General features: G+C 40.2%; 1 long non-coding RNA gene across 1 annotated transcript; it reads right to left on the bottom strand.

The window, feature by feature from the left end:
• Positions 1–7,954: 7,954 nt before the first annotated feature.
• LOC135579381 (uncharacterized) lies at positions 7,955–24,831 on the bottom strand. The gene is made up of 5 exons (XR_010472368.1): positions 24,776–24,831; positions 18,775–18,936; positions 17,136–17,635; positions 15,410–15,527; positions 7,955–13,876 (listed from the first exon to the last, which is right to left on the bottom strand). It is a non-coding gene; the product is annotated as an uncharacterized LOC135579381 (long non-coding RNA).
• Positions 24,832–25,150: the final 319 nt, after the last annotated feature.

Raw genomic sequence — 25,150 nt, 5'->3', positions numbered from 1 at the left:
ATTTTGCTGTCAAAATGGGAAGATTAGGGTTGAAAGAGGGCTATAAAGAGTAAGAATTTGATGCAATGAGGATGAATTTGTTCTGTAAATTGAGTGATTAGGAGAGATATCTAGAAGTAAGACACAGAGGTTAGGTTTCTTTTTTAGATGGGGAGAAAACAAGGTATAAAAAGTGGAACAGTGACAAAGTGAGATGCACACAAGCACTAGACACCAACAGGCATCCTCCCAGCTTTTCAACTTCTTGTATAGTTGAAACATGGCAAAAGAAAAATGAGACCAAGCATTAACCTTTCAGACACTGATGAAACCTTATATTCCATAGCTTTGCCTTTATGCCCTTTTGATTATGCGTTAGGGGATGCCTCTCCCTGTTTACTCCTCTGTTGTCATGTGAGTAGCCCTGCTGGGCTTATAACATGTTTATTTAAGTAAATCTTCCTTAGTAGAAAACACATTACACTTTAATGTTATTCTTAAGACACTTGCATAAACATTGTGTCATTTCTATAATTACATACCTATGTAGTTAGGAAGCCTGATTGAGCAGATTGTTTACTGTTATGTTTTTATAAATCTTTTTATTTCAGTAGTTTTCTTTTTAGTAACATGATAATATGTGCTTTCACTCTAATACAGGACAAGATGCATGCTAGGAGAAGCAGATTGTTGACTGTTGTTTTAATAAATATTTTTATTGAGCTAATTTATATTAAAGTGATCTTTTCTGCTAGCAGGGAAAAATGGTTTCTAGAATGACTAGCCAACTGCAACACACATGGTAATAGCCATCAGGTTTATAGCAGTACCTTCAAGCAATCACAACTGAAGATAAATGTTGTTTCACAAAACAAAAGCCTGTATTATGAAACATGAAATTGCATCATGTTTTAGGTATTCTGCATACAGTATATATTAGTGCAGTGAAAGGGCACACCTGTGCTGTACTTATTCAGATGACTATTTTATTCACTGGATGATGGCAATTTATTCATTGATTTCTGGATCCCAGATTGCCAAGAAGATATCAGATATCTGGCTGATGTAAAAAACAGTTGGACTGTGTATTTAAATCTCATTGTTTGTCTGTTTAAAAATCATAATTGAATAGCAAGTAAACAAAAATGAACAAGAAAATAGAAATAAAGCATCATATATCATTCCCTCCTCTCTGATCCCTCAGGGGAACAATATTCACAGATTCACAAGAGATTTCCCGCACACTTCATTAAAACTCACTCGGTCTGTGCAGATACTCTGGTTGAGGTCTGGACCGTAAAGTGAAGATGGTATAGAGGATGGTCATAATTCACATTTCTGCCTCGCAGTGCCATACACAGGTTACAAGCACCTACCAAACATATAATAGACATGGTGGAGGTTTATACATGCCTTAATATCCACTGTTTGCTTGAAGCCCAGGAGGGGGTAGATCCCAAGCCTTCCTCCCCAAGCTAAGAGGACTGATGGGTATATTCTGCTTGACAAACAGAGTGCAATATACACCGCTCTGTCATTGTGGTAGTTGCTCAAGCACCAATATCTCATCCCAGTTTCACTTACAAATGTGTGGTCTGGGTAAGTGGGGAAGAATGGAGGCTGCTACTTCAGACACCATGTACCAGGGTTGTCCTCGCAGTCTGCCTGGCCTCCATGAGTGGCTGTTGCCTCCCTGTTGCAGAAGCCACATCCAACCACCCTACTTTGCAACAAGAGGAGGAGAGCTCCCAATTCTCATGTCTGAGGGTTAACAAACCCACAGAACTCTGCCCAGAAACATGAGAAGATCCTACTTTCCCTCCATTATCAACCACTTAACAGATTGTACCTTAAGGACATTGTACTCAGAGGAACAACACAGAGGGATACATCAAAGGGCAATTGGTGCTCTGTAAAAGTAAGATAAAGACACCATCTCCCTTGCTCTCATTGCAATATGCAGTCTTTGTAACCAATCTCTTCTAAGGCCACATAACAGAACATAGCTTCGAGGTTTAAAAACAGGAAAGTATATTCCCAACTTTCATTTCTCTACCTCAGAGTCCCCACATATAACAAACCAGTGAAGTATATTGAACTGATAATTAGAGCAGAAAATTAAAAGTTCATTTCTATTAACATTCAGATATTTTTCTATGCAGAGTATTCATTTCATTATGACAGAAAACATCAATGTTTTCTCAAGTTATTTTACCCCTCTCCCCCTCGGGAAAAGAACTTGCAAAATCCCAGCTTTTCCACACCAAAATAGTTCTTGATGGAAATATTAAAGGTAGAGGAATGATGTTTCTTCTGAGTCAAAACACAACGTTCTGTTTACCTTTACCTGAGCAACTCCACAGAAAACACCAGTTATGTGTGGATATACCAAACCAAAATGCCTATGTGGTTAAGGCAATCTTAAAGCCATAGTGGATTTTTTCTATTAAGAGGAAAGAAGAATGCTATCAAATCAGATTATGGGGAAAACACAGTGCCTTCACCACGCTCTTCCTTCTGCAATGCCAAAGTAACCCATCCACCACCAATGTGTTTCTAAATATACTCACAGCTGAACAAACACAGAGGAAAAGGAGGGGATGCAGGAGATGAAATGGCATCCGGATCCGCTGACATGTGGACAAGCCCATGGCATGGGCATGCTGCTGAGAGGAGCCTGGGGATGGTGATGGGCACTGAAAGACAAGAGTTGAGGGAATCTACAGCACCACAGTGGGCAGCATCTGCCCACCCAACTATTTTGGGGCAGGAGTGTGCCAGCCTCAGCCAAGTAGCTGTGTGGTTTCTCTCTCTCTCCTACATGTAGGAGGGTGCATGTGATTTAGCTTCTAATTGGTCTGGCCACAGCAGGCTTTGCCTTGAGCTGTGGCTTTCTCCACTACCACCACTCACCAGGGTATTTAGTTGCCCTGAATGAAAGGCTGCTCATTCACTTTTAACCACATCTTTGACTGCTCCATAGACATGTTTACTAGAAGCCATTAACATCTTTCAACCTAAAAAAAGAGGAGAAACAGCAGAACTCCAACCACCCCACTGTGGATAGATAGTCACAAGTCGTAGTTACAATTAACAACCGCTGCTCCGCCACTAGCAATGGCTATTGCCTGTTTCATCAATGATAAAGCAGTGACTATTAAAAATGTTGGCTGGACAAGGACCTTGGAGGTCATCTAGTCCAAGCACTAGCTCAGGTCAGTCATGGCTGTGCCAAGGCAAGTCTTGCAAACCCCCAAGGACAGAGGTTTGACAGTCTCCATGGATACCACATTCCAGTGCTTCCCACTCCTCCTAGCAAGGGAAGTTAACTCTTACTGATTTCTTCCCTGTGTTAAGCAAAAGAAAGGTGTGAAAGCTACACGCAGAGATTACCTCTTCCAGGAACTGCACTGATGATACCAAAAGGAAGCCAGGGCAGAGTCCCCTCTGAGACAAGCAGACACTCTCTCCCTGGTGTGACTTCTGGCATGGGCAGCCCACACAGGATGCCTTGCAGCTGCGTGGTTGTGATCTTGTGAATGTATTTGAGAGAAAGAAAAAAAAATGGCATAATAGAAGGAAGACTGTGGTAAAACCCATAATTTGGCTAGGATTAAAGAAACCACTGCAAGTTCCTTAGTTTTAAATTTTGCACAGATGTCAACTATACTTGTTCCTACTGTCTTTAATTTTATGTCTGGAATATTGTGGTAATGTAATTCAGATGACATATGACTGGGAAACAGCCAGACCAACAGATTTGTGAAATTTTCTTTTTATGTTTAGATTTAATTAAAAAAAAAAAATATATCTCATGTGTGGTTTTTCCACACAGCAGTGTAAGAGAATGCTCTTGAAAGCTATGAAAAATATCTGTGAAGTGCACTTGAACATGCCTGCGGACAGTGCAGAAGGCAGAGGCACATTGCGGTAGTGGTGGCAGCTGCCATTTGCTTGTTTTGCAAGCTCTGTCCACCATGGCTCTTTCCCTCCCCAACATGGAGAAGCAGCTATAATCAGATTTTTGGTCAAGTGACATAGATGACCTAAAATCAGGGTCATGTTTATCTGACTAGGTGGTACTTAGACTTGTCTGTTAAGTTTCCATAGCAAACAGGAAGGAGCTGAAGTCATCTTCATCCCACAGAAATCAATGATTTTAGCTCACTTTACGTGCTAATATTTGGAAACAACTTCAGCAGTTGCTTTCAACAGATAAAGAAATCTGGTAAGGACCAAGCATTTCCCATCTCACTCTCATTTAAAACAAACAAACAAACCAACCAACCCACATAACCAAACCTATTGGAGTGAGCCTATGCACTCCTTTTTAGCCTTTCATCTCCTTCACAACTTCTTACAAAGTATATTTGGAAGATTTCATGCTTTTGGAAGAATAATACTAGTAGTATAAGTGACATAAGACAAAATGAACAGAGTGCTGATTCCTAGAGTCTTTTTTTTTTTTTTTGCATATGAGATAATCTTACCACTGCTGTGTCTACAGTAAGGTTCTGCTTAGCCTGGAGTAAGGTATGAGTATATGGTCTTACCATATTACAAGTTAAATTATCCTCTTCACAACACATTTGTAAGTACTTTGTCCTCAATGTCTTACACAGTAGGGGGAGCACTGCTTCCCCGGCACAGCCCTCTGCACGCTGGAGGAAATACCAGCTTATCTGATGCCTGGTGGCAGAGGTGCCCAGGCACAGCCAAGCGCAGCACTGCCTTAGCAGGAGCACATCTATTTAAAACAGAACCCATCACACTGGTATGCTTAATGCTAAATATTGTGCAAGGGTTTGAAGAATTCTTCGATTAATGATTTTTAAGTGCCAGTCTGGTCTCACTATATGTGCAAGTGACACATATTGTTAGGCATCTACCTATGTTTGTTACACTATGCAACTGCAGTAATCCAATTTTTTCATCAGAAAACACCTTTGAGCCCTGTTCACGTGCAGAAAAAGGCAATGATAGGCTCCCGGTATCCTCACTCTCTTCACCACCTTTCTCAGATAACTGCTCTTCCCTTTGCTTTAAATGGGAGTTTATTGACACATTTATTGCCAAATTCTTTGATTTAAAAAACACAGCAAATTATATGGTTCAAAATTTAGTTCCCAAAAGAAAACCACAGCAATCTACATGTATCTTTCTGCTGATCTCTTTCAAGAAAATATAACAGACACAGTGGCCTCAGCAGCTTCGAGACCAAAATTGTTATTTTAAGAAATTTACCCTTTCACTATATTACTGTAGGTCTAGAAAAGCATCCATTTTTTCACTTGAAATGTTGACTCAGCTTTAATCTTAAAACATATGGATGTCATTCTCTTTTTTGCTTGGAGGCACTGATGCAACTGAAGAAAAACATTAAGTTTCTGGAGGGAGGCCAACTGGATAGCAGCAGCACAGAGTATTCACAGTGCTTCCATTGACATCAGATCTGGAAGCAGATCAGATATGAATGGAAGACCCATAGTGAGTCAGGTTTGCATGTAAACCTCCACTGAGTCTGGATTAGCTCCAAACACTAATGTGATATCAACGAAAGAACTGCACTGTAACCACTTTCAGAGACTTTTGCTGTAAAATCAGATGTGTTTTAGTTCATAGATTAAAATTCAGCCAAACTGTGTCGATAGTTTTTTTAAAAGCACTCATCAAAACTTCCTTAAAGGATTTTTTAAGACATCACACAAAGGAATCAGAGCTCAGAAATTCATAGTTATAGAGGACACTGTGACCTGCTTTAGTTAAGAAAATAAAAAAATCAGATATTTCAGACTCTGCTTTCTGTAATACCGATTTTCTACATTTGACAAACATTTCTTTTCAACAGAGGGTTCTTGCTCTTATATTTTATTTCCTATTGGCAATTTCAGTTGCTTTTATCCCCTTGGTTGCTGATTGATAGATTTATTATTTCCTAGAATCCAGGAAGATTTTTGTCTTGGGATTAGAACAATTTAGAGTGAACAAAAAAGTAATTCCCTTCTGAACAGCTTTCAATTATAAATATGTCGGCTATCAAGAACTCCCCTGCTTTTTAAAATATATTTGCTTCTATTGTTTTCTGAAATTTCTGTTTTACGGTTACATCAGTACTGCTCTCCTGCTCTCTCAGGGCTTGCACTGAGCAAGTGGAGAAGCCAGGAAGAAATAGCAGCAGCCCAATTCCCATTATTATGCAATACCTTCTCTTTGTTTTGTGGAAAGCAGCGTGCATGTCATATTCTGCAAACTCAAAGCAGAGTATATAAATGTTACCAGATCCTCACTTCTACTGAAAAGTTAAGGCTCTTGCTTCTTCTAACCTTGTAATCTCAGAATTTCCTACTTAATGGTTTCTTTCTGTTTCTGCTGAACAGGAAGGAAAGAAATATTAATCCATTCTTATTTTAGCGGGTAGGTTTAAAAGTGCTCCTTACCCTCCCAGAAGTAAGTCCATTCTCTGCAGCCCCATCCTAAACCACCATGCTGATGTCTACCTGGGTTTCTCAAATGTCATTTTGTTGAATGCAGTGAACTTGATATATGCTTTTTTTTTTTCTTTGTGCTGTACTGTGTGTCAGTTACATAATATCAAGGTGTTAGAAAAATCTATTAGATCTCATGGCACCAGGTCAAGGCCAAAGTAAAACTTTCCACCTTTGCAAGAACCCAGTACCATTTAAATGTGTTTCATTTGGAGTATATTTACAGGCAGTAGGTTAGATGTGAGCAGAAGGAATAAACTAATTTTCTTATGTCCCAGGTCAGTAGCAAGTGGGTGAATTCTACATTGCCCCTATAATTTTGGAGGAACTCTCTCTGCCAACAATTACAGTTATTTATGCCACTATATCAAAGCTTTCAGGCTTACAAATAATTAACAGATCAAGCATGGCATTGTGCATACAAGAATTTGAGATTGCAAGGAGGTCAGAGAGACATATAGATCTTCTATCAAGACCAGAAAGCTGACATGCTGCTCTGTCCCCTCTTCTCAAGTTTCAGGTATATGACAGGTATCTCCTTCTGCACTTCTCTCTTGACCCCAGATCTGGGACTGCCTTAAAGCTGTTTCATGTCTATGTTGCAGCAAGGTGGCAGCCTTGAAAGATATGAATGGAGAAACAGGATTTCCTGAATAATTTTGTTTTCATATTTTTTACTATGCATTAATATGTATTAACAAAGAGATGAATTCTGTTCTCAGAAGTAGATACACAGTACCACATTCATTAATTCCTTTGTTAGTTCCACGGCTATGAAAGAATATACTTCCACATATTAAAAACATACTAAATATTAGCCACAGTACTGGTTTTAGAACCGTGCATATTTAATACGGTTCCCAATTTTTTCTGAAACCTCTAGGAAAGCACTCACTTCAAAGAGACTTTATCTTTTCAGGAAGCAGCAGGGCTTTGCTCTTTAAATTTCATGAATTTACTGGGGTCTTCATTCCCATCCACCTCCTCTCCCATCTCTTACCCTTATGCATGGACCCAAGGGTTCATTTCTGACATGCCAGTTAGATACAGCCTTCACTTCCCTTCCTTGTGAAGGAACATCATGTGGTCTTGTTACATGCGTTGCTGGGAAGTTTTTTAATGGTGCTTGAATTTCCAGGCTCACTGTAAATGCCACACCTTTTCTTCACTACATTTGTGAAACTCGTGTTTTTATAACGCAGCGTAGACAAGAGTCTGACACCAGAGACTTTGCATGTCTGAATTTTCTAGGTAAATGCCAGCTTCACTCACCCCACAATTAAAACTTGTCACAAGGAGATCCCAGTTTATATATTTGAGCAGTGTTATTGTTCAAGGGACAAGCATAAGCAATTCATCTTAATTTGAAATGATAAAGAAATGAGTGAGAAAGACTAGCAACAGATGTACTTCTTGTTTTCGTTATGCAGTGGAAAAACAACAAAGAAATTGAATCCCTGAGTTACTATTTTTGTATGCATGTTAAAAAAGATATCAGACTTGACTTGAGGTTTTATTTAACCAGTACATCTCATGCACTAACCTGCTCCTTTTATGCACGGCAGGCTAAATGATGTCTCCTTTCAGCTGTGCAGGAGCACTGTATGCAGGGGAAATTATAACAATTTCCCTCTTCTCTCCTCAGTGTGCAGAAGGCATCATTCAGATCCAGGTACAGGAATAACTAACCACTTCTGATGACCATATTAATGTCAGTGAGCAATGGTATCATTAATGAAAGCCAAGGATGGCTCTACAGCTGCAAAAGGCTCTCCTACATCCAGAGGAATGTCTGTGCATATACAACTCAGATCTAAAATGTGCCTCACTTCATCGATTTTCCCATGTACACTCTGTAAATACTTTATACTGCAAAAGAATAACACCTAGAGAGTACACATCTTTTCTGTCCACCACAGCACTGGGTTGTCATATACAATGCCTACACCTGAGGCTGACGACTGTGTAAAAACCTTTTGGCTGTGTTAACTTTAAGATGAGGGTAAACTTGAGAGGTGGTCCAGTGATGCACAGTTGTTTCAGTGAGGCTACTTACCTGCCAAAGAACACAGGATGTAACTTTTGTCTCATGCTTTCCATGGGCTGTGACATAAAAACCAAAAATCCTTTTTGGGATAAACTATTATTTTTCTTTACATCTATAAGAGTTAGAATAACTCCACTGACATGTACAAACCACCTTTGAGTAAAACTTGTGTAAATATAATGATTTGACCTTTAGAATCAGATACAATAAACTGAGTTAAACTATTGAAAAGAAAAGGATAGTTTTATTCATTGGTACTAATTTTGAAGTAATAAGAAACAGATAAAAAGTTGTTATACAATCCCTTCTATTTGAGCTCCCAGTTTCCACTTTCACCCACTGTGTTGCTTATATGATTTATGTACACCATCCTGATAATATCCTCAGTACTTTTATCCCAGAAAATACTGATTAAGGTGTATGCAGTCCTTTTTCTAGGCTACTCTGAAGAGTATGCCCTTTTTCAAATATATCACAAACTTGTTGTCTTGTTGTCTTCAATTCAAATGCTCTATCACACTTTCCTGTTCCTCCAGAGCCTCCTCTATAGCTCTTTAGCTCTTTTCTTTTTTTCTTTTTTCTTTTTTTTCTTAAGAGCAGCAGCTGCTGGGATCCTTCTTTGAGGCTCTGAAGAAGCTCAAAAGCCAAACAAAATACACAGAAACCTCTGAACTAGATTTCCATTTTTCTACAGGACTCTTGACCTATTGGTTTTCTCAGTCCCAAGGGTCAATCACCAGAAGAATTAGCTCCTACCCTGTAACTTAATAGTGACCCTTACTGAAGACAAGCTGCTCCTTGTCAGCATTCTCCTGGCAAGCACACAAAACCCGCTGGCTTCATACCTCTCCTCCCCACATCACTAGCCCCTTTTTATTGCAAACACCCCCTTTCCTCAGCTGCAGCTGTGAGAGTGGGGTGTAACACACCTGCAGATGCAAGGTGCCAGGTCGAACCCTCCAGACTCACTTATTTCTTTGAAATCCATCAGATGTAGACACCATTATCAGTAAGGTGGGAGGAAAAATTATTCAAATTCAACATACAAGGTTTTGTGTTGTAGATCTAAAAATCTAGCTTTGAGTCCTAGTCTGCTAAACAAGTAAGTTTACCTAGGTGTTGGAATTTCAGGTAAAACAAACAAACAAAAACTTAGGTATCACTTGCATAAATATTCACTTGTATGGATGTTTGTGTGATCACAGGTTCAGGATAGGAAGGTCCCAACTGCAGCCAAGGTCCAGAATTCACCTCTCACTGCAGAATAATTTGGTCCATGAGAAGCAAGCAATACTTCTTACAAATGGGGTATATATACTCTTGATAGCACAGTATAACTGTACGTTCAAATACTACCAACTGCTGCAGTTTAAGTCATAAAAGAGTTGAAAAAAAATGGAAATGCCAGTTTGCTCAGGGCACCGCACGTAATCAGTGTGTCAGCCAAAGAACTATGTTTTTCATTAAACGAATTTATTTCCCCTGGTAAATTAGTAACAGCAAATTAATTGATGATACTGGTAACATTATGTTCATTTTCATATTTGAGTATAACACAGGATGACCTGGTGGTTATTTCTAACTGGAGGTTAGTGAACACTCACTAGAATGGTTAGGCTGCAACACCAGTTGTTGATCTGAGGGATTTCTGGTGACTTCTCTAGAAAAAAAAAAAAAAGAAAAAAAGAAAAAAATCTGGATCCAGACATCAGTTTAAACAATGTGATTTCACAGTTGCTTAAAAGTCACGGAGCAGCTGCGTTGAAATTGTAAAATCTGGGGTTTTATTATGCCAATGACTTTCTATTGGCCTCAGTTATAAAATAACATACTCCTCACTGAAGTTCTCTGCTAAACAAAAAACACATCCAGACTGACTAAAAATCAAACTCAGACAAGCAAAAAACAATTTGGCCTTCATCTTGCTGGGCTCAATTGGTCCAATAATAAACAATTTTATTTTTCTTCCTCACTGCTACTCTTACTGATAATTACCTTATTCCCAATGGAGAAAATAAAGCACTGAAAAGTAACTATTGCTAAGAGGAATTCACAAACACTACTTCATCCTCCTGCAGGCATTAATGGCATGTTCAAATTTTTCTAACTTTTTCTATTACTCTTTTTTGTACGAATTTCAAATTTGCAAACTGCAAAAGAGGATCTGCTGAGGAGGTTTCTCTCCAGCAGAGAGGACAATCATTCACTGCTGCTTGGGAATTCAGTTTATGGCTTTCAAACAAATTATTGCTTCTAGAGTAATTCCTATTTTTAGCCCATATCTTCTGGGCCCATGTCTGTAGCTAGAGGGTACGTTAAGGTCTAATGCACTACATACTTTAGGTAGAATAAAAATACGTTCTAAATGTAGCACTTACTTGAATGTAAAGTAGATGTTCCAGATAATACTTCAGGCAGTGAAACTACTACAGCAGTGTACTGCTCGTGGTAAAACAGCCCTTTTCATTATTTCTGTGATAACAGGTAATGTTTGAATCACATACTTCAAAACAAGGAAGACATAGGTAGGAATATTGCCCTTTGCTCATTTAATATTCTAAATGTGATTTCTTTGTGGTTTTTAGCCTAATTTTTCTAAAATTGTATGTATTTTTTTTCATATTCTATATTGTCTGACAACAGTGACTTGTTCAAATATTTGAAAGACTGCATGCCTGGATGGATGTGGTACAAAGCCTTGTTGAGGAGCCTGCAAACAATCTACTATGACTTGCATGAAATTATACTTGTACGTATGGGATTGAGTCTGTTAATTTTGTATTTGTAACAGTATTTACCAGCCCAATGACAGGATAAAAGATTACATGGTACACTATGGCTATGATCAGAGTATCAAATATTGAATCACTAGGAAGCCCCAAAAGACATTATGATTATCCATTTACATTTCTTGGATTGAATTCAGTCTGTTGTTATGCATACACTTGGATTTATAAAACATTGAATACTAATCTGAAAGTATAAATAAAATTGACCTCTGTGGACATTATCTAATGACTCATCTGTTGGACTACACAGAAATTCAGTTACTATCAAGTAAAATTTATTTTTGGAACACCTACAGCAGTCATCATGCTGACAATGTTTACTATTTAACCTTAGGGTTTATATTAATTTTACAGGGGAACTAAAACCATGGACCATGATCATTTAATAAACTACCCAAGTACATAAGGATCGAGCTGAATCTAGACTTCTATACACTGAAAGGGGCACAGAATTGCTACTGTTCAGCTTCCAGGACTGGTAGTCTAGTGAATTGGAAGGGGCCTTTTGTACCACTAAGAGATAAGATTTCAGATTGCTTGCAAACTCAACTTGATCCTCTTAAACTCTTTCTGGTTTTATATTTGGATGGAAATAGCAAATGGATGATCTCATTCAGGTCTGCAAGAATTATTCAGTCTTCTGAATCTCATCTTGACCTTCCACCTCAAAACCAACACTTAAAGACTAAGAGCATCATATGAATTTCTGCTTTGAGACCCATGTCACAGACAAGTTACTCAAGCATCATAAACCTGCACTGTGAAAAAACTGACAGCTAACAAAATCAATTTTTTTTTTTTTTTTTTTTTAATTATCTAATGTGATGTGTCACGGATTCCCAGGCAGCTGACACCTCCAAGAGCTGTTGTTTCAGGCATGTGGAAAGCTATCAGTGCATTAATTCTCTGGAAATCAGTGACAGGTGTGTTTCTTACAAAGCCAGAGCTGCCGATACCAAAGATGGCAACTGGGAAGAAACGCTGGTAGGGTGCACCACCATGTGTCTTCATTTGATCTCTGTACAGATGGAAACAGAAGCAATCACAAAGAGTGCAGGACAATTCCTGGAAAGCTGGGCCGACACAGAAGATGATTCAGAGCACTCTGGTGCTGATAATCGATGATTTACTGTGTTGCCTTCTGGAATCTCCATTAGCCATGCAGGCAATCAAGATTCTAACTTAAGTACCCAGACTCTCACATACTGTATTTATATTTGGCATGTAAATTCTCTTGTGCAAAAATACTGAGCCTGTGTTACACAGACTGCAATAAAAGGTACAGGTTCATCCTAACTGGTTTGTATTCTCCAATTTGGTATATCTTTTAAAAATTCTGGATGATAAAAAACTGGCAATGATAATAATAAAATAACAATTTTACTAACAGTGATAGTTTTCAGAGGAACTGGACATTCTGAAAATTCCATATCAGAAATGCCGTATGATTTGCCTTCCCTAAAACAAGGGACAGACATGTCTTAGTTAAATCATGCTTCAGTTTCATTCTGATTTTCTTCCCTAAAATCTAACATTTCACAGAATTAATCTTTCTTTTGTGTTTTATATTCAATAATCAAAGAAAAAGGCCATCATACAAGAATGGACTGTAAAGCATACTGTTATCTAATGCAGTGAAACACAATGCACAATTTGTGTTTTCTTTAAATGATTTAAATCATGGCGGAATTGCAAATCTCTCCTTGTCAGAGGGAATGTAAAAACTGGGAAGCTCTAGAGTTCTAGCAAAACCTGAACATCGACCTTGCACATCTTTTCTTTCCCTTTTGAAGGCTCATGAACTTAATTTGAGTGTGTTTCACGGATCAGTCTGAAACAGTGTTTTTGAACTCAGCTGGGTCATAGGAACTTTCTCAGCACTCTATTCTAATTTGCAGTTTTGCTATAATAAAAGCCCCAAATATATTGCTACTGTCTAGACATTTTATCTGAAACAAGTGTCCTTTGTAGTCTCAGAGGACTTTTCTATTTTATTTCCAGTAAATCAAAGTCTGTGAAGAGCTTTGGTTCTTATTAAGACATACCCTTCACAGTCCAGCGACTGCCAACAGAGGCAAGCCATTGACAGTTCATTTACATATAAGTGATGACTTCCATCAGGTAGTTGGCTCAAAAATGCAATGGACATTTAGAGCATATCCAATATTTCTTGTTCTTTGATGAGCATCAAGTGCCAATTTATATATAGACACCGGCTATTGGAAAGGGAAGGCTTCTCTTCACTGACCTTACGCTGTCTTTCGCAGATCTGGAGTGACATATTGTCATGGCACTAAACACAAGTTCAGTCCTCCAAAGAGGCATATAAAGCAAGTGGTATCAAGAAATATATATTAAAAAAATAATAATAAAAAAAAGAAGTAGTAAGTTTCATAGAAAAACACCCCGGCTGCATTCATTGGTAGTGCAAGTCACTATACTTACTGTAAAGAAGCCAGCAAGGTTTGGATTCACCAGGGAACACAGTGACCCCTGCAGTGCAACAGTCCCCAAGGCCAGGCACCATGGAGGTGTGGGGACTGCTGCCTCCTCAATCACAGTTGGATAAGGGTAACCTGGATGACACAAGCAATAGTGAATGCTGATGTATTCACAGCTGGGATGAATACAGCTCAACAAGGCAGAGGGAGGTGACCAGCCTACTGTGGGCTACAGCTGGCTCAGGCAAACACAAAACAGGGTTCAGTCCTTGATACGGTATTGTACTTAGGTGCTAAGGCAAGTGGAGCAGTGGAGGAACCAGCAGTGAACCACACCTAAAGGTCTGGCAGGGATGAGAGATGATGGATGTGCACTAGCTGGTGTTTGCTGTTCGAAGGCATTATTTACAAGGTCAAGGGCACAGCAGAACAATTTTTTAAAAAAAACCCAGAAATATAACAATAGGAAATTCTAGTCAATAATAAAAATAATAGATAATGATATTCAATATTAGTATTCAAAATATTGAAAAAGACTGAAACAGGCAAGGAGAAATGTGTACCTTCCTTCTAGTAGCTGGACAGAGCCAGAGTATAAGTTCTGCAGCATCATCCATTCTGAAAACTATTCTTTACATTTGTGTTAAAAAGGATGACAGCTTTCCAATTACCCTACTGTTTCCTTTGAGAGAAAGTGAGCAGAATCCATGAAGCAGCAGTAAACATTTTAACTCTTCTCCAAATGTTCCTCTGTGCCCAGGTTACCCTCAAAGCCACAGCATCAGTTGTTCGTACGCAACATGCTTATGGCCTCTAAACTAATTAGCAGGAGGGTGGTTAACTGATAACATTGTAGGTCATTTTTAATCTCAGAAATGCTTAAGCACCTTATTTTGGCAGAAGGGGCACGCACAGATAGGGTTGGACAGTTGGGAACTCCTAAAGGACATCAGCTGGCAATGGACAGATACTTCCCCTCAAGCAGCATATCTATCTTAGAGGGTCCCCATTGCCTCTCACCTCCCCAGGTGGGCTGGATGCTGAACCAGCTGCTGGTGTGCCTGTGCAGCAATGGGGAAGAAAACTCTGAAAATAATAACCTTGAACAAATTTCTTGTGTTGGTTGTCAGTCGTGCTTACAGGGCAAAAGAAATGAGCCCTGCCTGCAGTCCTCAATACTTGCCTCCACATTGCACAACTGATTTAGGGTCAGTTTCAGGGACAGAGGTACTGCTGCACCCATCAAGAAAAAATAGAGGTGTAATATACTCTTTCAGGCCCAAATTCTGAAATATTTACAGATTTTTTAAACAAGGATATTGCCTCTCCATTTATAGGAAGACTTTCAGAATAAAGATTTGTCCCTTGTACAGGTTAAAGAAAAAAGATCTAAAAAAATAAACCCTCTGACTTACATGTTGCCTTAGGAAGGTTACAGGTTGGTACCATTTCACATTTTTCTTACCAGTTGACTGTGTCATACTGTTTTGATCTTTGAATCCATTATGTACACTGTATGCTGACTCAACCTATCATATGCAAGTTGATACATATGTTTTTTAAAATGGTCAAAAAATATGTAAACTGCTGGATTTCCACATGTATTTATATATGCTAGTAAAATAAGTCTTCAACATGAAGGAAATAATGGAAAACAAAGATATTTACCATGTGGTCCTGTAACTTCAGGAATCTCCCCATTTTATTTATTCTAGCCTGAGCTGGGGGTCATGTTTTGGTGTACAGTAGAGGAACAGGAGAGCTTGTTTCAGACATTTTTCTCGTCCTGACAAAACCAAGGAAGAAAAATATCACCAGCACACTACAAGAGGAAAGACTTATTAGCACACATAAGAGGGTAGAAAGATAGGACAAAAATACAACTCTGTACATCAGCCAGTCATACCTACATACGGATATAAGAGCTGAGACAGAAGCTCCTAGGTAGTAACACTCTAGTTTCCCCCAACCTAACACTTTTTCATAATCTTAATGTCCCCTGGAGATACAGTCTTAAAATGCAGGTGAAAGGGGAGTGCTAGGGAGCCAGGTATGACTGCATCAGGCACACAAGGTCATGCTTCACAGGCTTCACAAAAAAGTAGAAAAATACATACTTTTACAGGAAGAGGAGGAAGAAATACTGCTTTCTGTACTGCATTCATAAAGCAGCCCCTTACCAACTCAGCCTGTTGCACAGAAGTGCCTCACACAGTAAATACTCATTTGAAAATAGGACCAACACCATCCAGAGTTATGTTCTTGGTATGTACTTTGGCTTGCTTTAAAGTAAAATAAAATAGCATATATTTAGCTGTAAAATGGCACATATTTGGCACAATTTTGATGAATAGGAGTTTACCATGTGGATATTACTTTCTACAGAAAATAGACTATTCAAAAGAAATAACAAGAGCAGGATGCTTTCTAATATGTTCCAATAGTAGAGAAAACAAACACAGAGAGAAACAAACAAACAAACAAAGGACTTTGTTCAGCACTTTGCTGCCTCCACATCAGTTGTTATTTTTGCAGGAAGGAGAACCAATTCGCTTCTGACAAGATTAGGATTGATGCCATCAGAGTAACAGGAAGTCAAATGACTGCCACATATGTCAAACATCTCTTTTCTTTTTAAACTGTCATTAATGCAATAGAGGATTCAAATGATGTACACAGACACATTCATGCACCCCCCTATTTTGTGCATTTAACCAGTACCACAGCATTGAAGACAGCTGGGTCAACAAATCCCACCAATCCCATTATTGCTGACGGTGAATTGCAGGGTAGGATTGGCAGGAGGCTTTGTGTTGCAGAGAAACTTTGTAGGCTAGGTTAGGGGCTAGTCAGGCAATGAAGTTTAAGGAGTTTTCCTTCCTGCATCCTTCTGGTCAACACAGCCAATGCCATTTTGGCCATTGTGCTGTTCCTGCTACCTCTCAATGTCGAACATGTTCCTTATGTATCCTGTTAAAAGATTGTTTGCACCTTTAATATTCTGTTGGAGCAATGCAGTCCCCAGTGATGGTCTCCAACTGGAAAATACAATTGGAACCACTAGAGAATAATTATAAAGCATATAGAAATAAACAATTGCCAAGAGCATTTATATTATAATTTCAAAGCCTAACCAAGCCTCTCCTTCGTCAGTAGTGAAAACAAGGAGACAGGAGGAGAATAACAACAGAAGGGATAAGAAAAAGAAGCAGCTGGAAGAAATAAGCAGGAAGCCCCAGAATGGAAATTCTCTTGGCAGAATCTGTGGAAAATAAACCCATATCCATAGAGCTGAATTGTATAAAATAATCCATTACCAAATAAAGATCTAAATAATACACATATTTAAACATTGCTATTACCTATTCTGCTCAAGTATAGAAAACATACAGACCTTTGATAGTTTAGATAACAGTCCAAATAAGAAGGGTCAGGTGAAAAAATATTTCTTCCTCTTCGTGGTGCACTTGGTCACTTCGGGTTTCATACATGGAAACTTTTTCACCAAAACTCTCCTTGTTGGATAGAGAAGTTACAGCTTCTCGAAGTCTCATCAGCACTGGGTTGTGTCAGAAGTGGGACTGGGTAATGGGCCAGTACAGGAAACTATGCCAGAAGTATTTCATTTAAGAATAATCAATCACCAGCATGTTGCTAAACTGACAAAAAACTGACCACACAATGTATCCTTCACAATGACTCCTCAAGATTCTTACAGAGCAGATAAACACGAAGCTGCCATAAGCCAGCTCTCCAAGATAAATACATGCTATCTAAAAATTAACTTGTAGTGTTCATACATGAAGCTGTACAAGTATAACACACATCAGAGGCAGCCACTTTCCAGCTTCTTAACGACACATTGCAACAACATGCTGGTACAGAGTATTTCTCCTGTGGGAAAAAAAAAAAATAGCAAAGTCTAAACCAGATCATTTAAATGAATTGGCATTGATGCATCCATTTCTGCAAGTGTTCCTTGCTTTTGTTAAATGCCTCTAACACACTTAGTGACTGTGGTACTGACATAGTGCCTTGGTCATCTGAATCACTTTCCTTACCTTGAAAGTTAGGATAATACTGAACTCTTTTACAACAAGCTATAGGCTGAAATCTTGAGTGACACTTCTCTTGAGCTTCCTGGCTAATTCTTGTTAACATGAATAAATAATATTTAAGTTGCTTTTCAATTTTAAGATACTACATGCATTAGAAAAATATAAGTCATCTTGCCTGTTTAGATGGATACTAGTGCATCTGTTTACTGCCCTTAAACATGAAAAACATGACTAGTCATTGAAAAAGACTATGAAGATGCACCATTTTATATTTGAACCACTGGTGTTCTGTAACTACTTAGGATTATAACTACTTATTTTTATGACAAAAATAATTTCTTGGGGGTGTTTGTGTGTTTTGTTTTGTTTTTCTATATCTTTTTCACTTCAGCTCTTTGCAGAAGCAACGGAGCATCAGTCTTGTGCTGGCTCAAGTTAGCATCAATCTTGTAACGTAACTTTCTGTTGCATAAGATTCACTAAAAGCAAAGGTGACAGTTTGACTTCCAGACCGCAGGCAGAGTTACAGGGCTGGCACGTAAAGAAAAAAATCAACAAAACCAACACATCCTTATTGGATATGGAATTCTCTTGAGACAATAAATATGGAAATCTGTAATGACATTTTTGGTCAGTCTCCTGAATAAAACTAATAATCAGATAGTCTGCTGTTTCAGAGCCTTGGCTGCAATTTACAGTTATATATAGGCAGATTTCCCAACTCATCACATCAGCAACACAAATAAAAGGTGAGATATACAGAGGCATGTGAACAATGGAAAAAAGCAAAGAATGCTTGCAGAAATGCAGAAATGGGTGAGCATTAGAAAACTTGGACCTTTTGTCTGTTTCTTTTAGCTAAATCAGGGGTTGTGAAGAGAGGGCACAACCTTTCACAACCTCACCCACAAGGAATGGCATTGCCCCTCAAAGGGGCAAGGGAAAGGCAGCCAGCACATGGAGACATAGCCTCACCTTGACTTCAGAGCAGCACCAATGACCAAGAGTTCAGGAGCATTGCCTGCCTCCAACGAAGAAAAGGTTCCTCTACCTTAAGCACATCTTTTGAAGTGAGGGAATTCAATGTAACAGCACATGGAGAAAGGCAACTGGAGTGACCTGAGTCTCTGAAAGCTCCTGAGAGACAAATACAGTAATGTTAGAGGAAGCCTGTACTTCCCTGTTGTAGCCTGTGCTACTATATTTTTAAATCAATTTCAGATTCACAAAGTGGGAGTTTTTAAATGTGAAAATAGAAAGAAAGGTATAGTTTATACAGCGTACAATCACAGTCATGTGCAGTATTTGTACATACATACAGTGTTACGTGTGTGACATAAAGTCACGGGATGCTCTTAAAACTCATGTAGTTGAGTAACAGAGAAACCGTGACAAATACGAAGCTACTTCATGTCTCCATGAGCACTTCCCATTTCTTAGCTAGAGTATATGTATGTTGACATGGGATTGTGCATTATGGCTGGTTATATGTTTCTCAAAAGTTAATCCACTTTGAAATTTCTTAAGCAGTAAAACTAAAATTCTATTAACCTTAATGGGATGTACATGAGGGAATTCATACTTAATATGAATGCACCACTGACGATTAACACTGTTGCCAGGAAAAAAAAATACAGGCTCAGTGTGGTTAAAGCAAAGCCATCACATTTCTATTTATATAGTCCTTCACAAGGGTAATCCTCTGTGTATTAAGGAGAAAATAAAAAGCCACAGACTGGTTAGTATTTAAGCTTCTCAGATGCCAAGTGAGATAATTGCATTTGCCAATGAAGAGTGGTCTTGTTGGTGTGGGGCTAATAAGCATTGGTAGAAGGATGGGAAGACATTATCTTTGGGTTCTGAGAGTGCTATTGCTCACAATTTCTACTGTATAATCACAGTATCACAGTATCACAGTATGTTAGGGATTGGAAGGGACCTCAAAAGATCATCTAGTCCAATCCCCCTGCTGGAGCAGGAACGCCTAGGTGAGGTCGCACAGGAACATGTCCAGGCGGGTTTTGAATGTCTCCAGAGAAGGAGACTCCACAACCTCCCTGGGCAGCCTGTTCCAGTGCTCTGTCACCCTCACTGAGAAGAAGTTTTTTCTCAAATTTAAGCGGAACCTCTTGTGTTCCAGCTTGATCCCATTACCCCTTGTCCTATCATTGTTTGCCACCGAGAAGAGCCTGGCTCCATCCTCATGGCACTCACCCTTTATATGTTTATAAACATTAATAAGGTCCCCCCCCTAGTCTCCTCTTCTCCAAACTAAAGAGACCCAGCTCCCTCAGCCTTTCTTCATAAGGGAGGTGCTCCACTCCCTTAATCATCTTCGTTGCCCTACGCTGGACCTTCTCCAGCAGTTCCCTGTCCTTCTTGAACTGAGGGGCCCAGAACTGGGCACAATATTCCAGATGTGGTCTCACCAGGGCGGAGTAGAGGGGAAGGAGGACCTCTCTCGATCTACTAACCACCCCCCTTCTAATACACCCCAGGATGCCATTGGCCTTTCTGGCCACAAGGGCACAGTGCTGGCTCATGGTCATCCTGTTGTCCACCAGGACCCCCAGGTCCCTTTCCCCTACACTGCTCTCTAATATGTAATTTCCCAAACTATACTGGAACCTGGGATTGTTCCTGCCCAGATGCAGGACTCTACACTTTCCCTTGTTAAATTTCATTAGGTTATTCCCCGCTCAACTCTCCAGCCTGTCCAGGTCCCGCTGGATGGCAGCACAGCCTCCTGACGTGTCAGCCACCCCTCCCAGCTTAGTGTCATCAGCAAACTTGCTGATAGTACACTCTACTCCCTCGTCTAAATCGTTAATGAATATATTGAATAATATTGGCCCCAGTACCGACCCCTGAGGCACTCCACTAGATACTGGCCTCCAACTAGACTCTGCACCATTGACTACCACTCTCTGGCTTCTCTCCTTAAGCCAGTTTGCAACCCACCTCACTACTCTATTGTCTAGACCACACCTCCTCAACTTAGCTGTGAGGATGCTGTGGGAGACTGTGTCAAAGGCTTTACTGAAGTCAAGGTAGACCACATCCACTGCTCTGCCATCATCCATCCACCTTGTTACATTCTCATAAAAGGCTATGAGGTTGGTCAAGCATGTCTTACCCTTGGTAAAGCCATGCTGACTGCCCCTAATAACCCTCTTATCCTTGATACGCCTTGAGATGACACCAAGGATAAGCTGTTCCATTACTTTCCCAGGGACAGAGGTGAGGCTGACTGGTCTATAATTACCCGGGTCCTCCTTCTTGCCCTTTTTGAAGACTGGAGTCACATTTGCTTTCCTCCAATCCTCGGGCACCTCCCCCATTTCCCAAGACTTGGCAAAGATGATGGAGCAGTCCAGCAGTCCAGCAATGACTTCAGCCAGCTCCCTCAGCACCTGCGGATGCATCCCACCTGGACCCATGAATTTATGGATGTCCAGACTATTTAATTGCTCCCTAACCCAGTCCTCATCGACTGAAGCAAACTGCTCCATTGACCTGGCTTCATCCGGGGTCTCACGGGTACAGGGCTCCCCAGGACAGCCTCCAGCAGAGTAGACAGAGACAAAGAAGGCATTCAGTAATTCTGCCTTCTCTGTATCTTCTGCCACCAGGGCACCCACCCCGTTCATCAATGGGCCTACATTGCCTCTGGTATTAGTTTTATCTGCTATGTATTTGTAAAAGTTCTTTTTGCTGTAATTCTAAGGAGGCCTTGGCTATCCTAGCTGCCTTCCTACATCCTCTAACAGCAGCCTTATATTCCTGCGAAGTGGCCAGCCCCTGCTTCCATGACCTGTAAACTCTCCTCTTCTGCTTGAGCATACCCAACAGATCCCTATTCAACCATGCAGGCCTCCTGGCTCCCCACCTTGACTTTCTTCGTGTGGGGATGCTCTGATCCTGAGCATGGAAGAAGCAATCTCTGAATGCAATCCAGCTATCTTGGGCCCCTTTTCCTTCAAGCAGTCTTGCCCATGGGATTTTCCCCAGCAATTGCTTGAAAAGGTCAAAGTTAGCCCTGCTAAAGTCCAGGGTTGCAATTCTACTTGCTATTCTGTTCCTGCCACACAAGATGCTGAACTCCACCATCTCGTGGTCACTGCAACCCAGGCAGCCCTCAACCTTTACTGCTTCGGCCAGACCCTCCTTGTTAGTGAGGATGAGATCCAGCAGTGCACCTCTCCTAGTCGGCTCCTCCATCATCTGCATGAGTAAGTTATCATCAATGCACTGGAGGAACCTCCTGGACTGTGGCTGGCTGGCTGAATGGTTCTTCTAGCAAACATCAGGGAAGTTAAAATCCCCCACAACAACCAGGGCCTGTGACTGTGAGGCCACTCTAAGCTGCCCATAGAAGGCCTCATCAACTTCCTCAGCCTGATCTGGTGGCCTGTAACAGACGCCCACAACAGTGTCACCCCTGCCAGCCTGCCCCTTGATCCTGACCCATACACTCTCAACTCGCTCGTCATGCACTCCTGGGCAGAATTTAGTACATTGTAGTTGCTCTCTCACATAGAGAGCAACTCCACCACCACGCCTGGCTGGCCTGTCTTTCCTGAAAAGGGCATAGCCATCCATGACCCCACTCCCGTTATGTGAACTGTCCCACCATGTTTCTGTAATTGCCACCAGATCATAATCTCCCGACCGATCATAGGATTCTAACTCCTCCTGCTTATTCCCCATGCTGCGTGCATTGGTGTACAGGCATTTCAGGGAGCGAACTGAGCACACCAGTTTCTCCCTAGGGGCATAGGAGGCCACCCGGTCCTCATCAGTTTTAGAATGCTGCCCCACTGGGACAAGCCCAGCTACAACACCATCCCCCTTCGAGCCTAGTTTAAAGCTTTCCAAATGAGCCCAGCTAATTCCTGCCCCAGCATCCTTTTGCCCCTGTGAGATAAACCTTTCCCGCGTGACACTGTCCGGACTGGTGTCTTATAAAACCAATCATTATCAAAAAATCCAAAGCCCTGCCTGTAGCACCAGTCTTGGAGCAAACCATTTAGAGACTGAATTTTCCTATTCCATCCCACATCATCCCTTGAAGATGGAAGGAGTGAAGAGAAGATCACTTGAGCCCCTGAGTCTTTCACCATCCTTCCCAAGACCTTGAAATCGTTCTTCTTTCCCCTCAGACTATGGGAAGCAGCTTCCTCCCCATCTGTCTGGAAGACCAGCAGCGGGTAGTAATAATAACACTGTTGTTGGAATACACTGTTGTTGGAATACATCCTTTGTAATATAATATATATGTAATACAATAAATAAAAATTCACATTCTCACTGTACCAGCCATTCCTCACAACTAAGTTTAAGTAAAACTCCTCAGATTTTTCTTCAGAGAATATAATCCCTATTGTTTTCAGGGTAAAATTAATTGTGGACTAGCTACTTAATCATCTAGTTAACACATGGGAGATAATTGACTTCATTTGGAAAGGCTGAACAAGATCTGAGTGTGTGATCCTGAATTCAGTTTTCCAAGAAGAAATTTATCAGATACAAAGTACCAAAACGTCAGATTGCTGAAGAGCTGAGATTTGAATGGGAGTGAGCAAGATGTCCTGAGTTTTGTTTGAAGGGTACCACTTAATGCTGGGTACTTCAGAGGGAAAGCTGCAAACGAAAACATAGGGTCCCTAGGACCTGATGCCTCATCTGCACAGGAGACGAATGGCATTTGGAGAAGACTGCCACAGAAGGAGTGACAGCAGAAGCAGGGGAGCATTTTGGCTCCTGCAGGTACAACTGTAGGACCCCCTGGTCTTTCAAGATTTGTGGGATGACACATGGGAGCTGTAACAAGCAGTTAACTCTTCTGAGCATGGTCACAGTCAATAAGTTGTCTTTAAAGTGGTTTCATGAGTTTCAAAATGGCATGTCAGACATACTTTGGGTACCGTGTGACAGAAAGTTTTAATTACTTCTCCTGACACTTTGTCCTAGGAGTACCTTTCACTCATAGAATAGTTTAGGTTGGAAGGGACCTTTAGAGATCATCTAGTCCAAAAAGTAAGTAGTGTCACCCAAGTGGTATTTTGCCCCAGCAGCCTTATACACCAGTCCCAGTGAATACATTTGTAATATTGAGGGCTAATCTTCAGGAGAATAAAATCAAATAAGAACACTTGGAACAATCATGAAGGAAATAGAAAAAGAAAATCCTGTGTAAATTAGTAGAAAAATCTCAGAGTTCACAAGGTTCCTGATTCAGATTCCCTGACACAAAAATAGCAGCCTGAAACAAAACTGCTGAAATAATGCTGCAGTACAAATAAATTGGTACTTTTAGAATAAACCATGTTGTAAATGCACTTGAATACACTGACATTAACATGCAGTCTGAAACAATGAAAAAGAGTCACTTCCTTTCTTATGCTATTTTTTATTCATTGGGAATTAAATATTCACAAAACAGAGCCTTTCTCATGCTCTTCGCACTTCTTTGAAAATGCAACCCTGACACCCTAACACCAACATAAAGCTTTCTAATACAGATTTGCAGCTAGTCATCTGGTTTGTTACTCCATTCATGTCATTCTGCCCAGAACTGTTTTGAAGAGAACTATTTTAAAGCCAGTAAAGCTGAGTTTCTTTCCGAGCAACATGATCTGTTGTGTCAAGATTCTTCATTAGCTAAGATAAACTATGCAAAAATTGGAAAATGAAATTAGTCAGTGCAGAGATTAATTTAATGGTAACTATTTTCTGAACACAGAGATAATTTGATTTTGGTCTTACAGTAAGCTTTCTCATACATAAAATCAGAGCCAAGCTACATACTGTGAATCTAAACGTGGATCTTTTCTCTCCATGTGGGTAGAAGGTTCATTTGAAAGGGCATTTGCATTTCAAGATTTGGGGCTCCTGTATTTTGGATTGCATTCTCCTTTTCATCATGTAATTGCAATAATAGAAGCATGACAGAAAGTGATTCATCTTTACATACGTGTGCCAGGAACCTTGAAATGGTGATTGATTTTTGTCATATCAACTGGTCTTCCTAGAAAAAAAGAACAAGAAGCACTGAAAGAAAGTCCTGAGCCAATCTTTTAATACAATATCTGAGACTGGACAGTCAGGTATCTAAATCTTCATTTGAAAAACCACTTAAAACAGCATGAAATAGAGGAGCTTTTTTCATAAGCCCATGAAACTTAATGGAACCTTTCCCTGACATCCAAAACCACAGGATCAAGCCTGGTATCTGTATGGAGCAGCCTGTCAGACTAGTAGGGTCTTTGAGCCTTCTGTCATCACAGCACACAAAGGTCCTACCTCTGGACTGCAGCAAAGAGGCAGGACTGGGTGTGGACCCAGTATG

This window comes from Columba livia, chromosome 4, assembly GCF_036013475.1.
Source record: "Columba livia isolate bColLiv1 breed racing homer chromosome 4, bColLiv1.pat.W.v2, whole genome shotgun sequence".
Classification (NCBI taxonomy): Eukaryota; Metazoa; Chordata; class Aves; order Columbiformes; family Columbidae; genus Columba; species Columba livia.
This window is presented reverse-complemented; position numbering and strand designations above follow the sequence as displayed.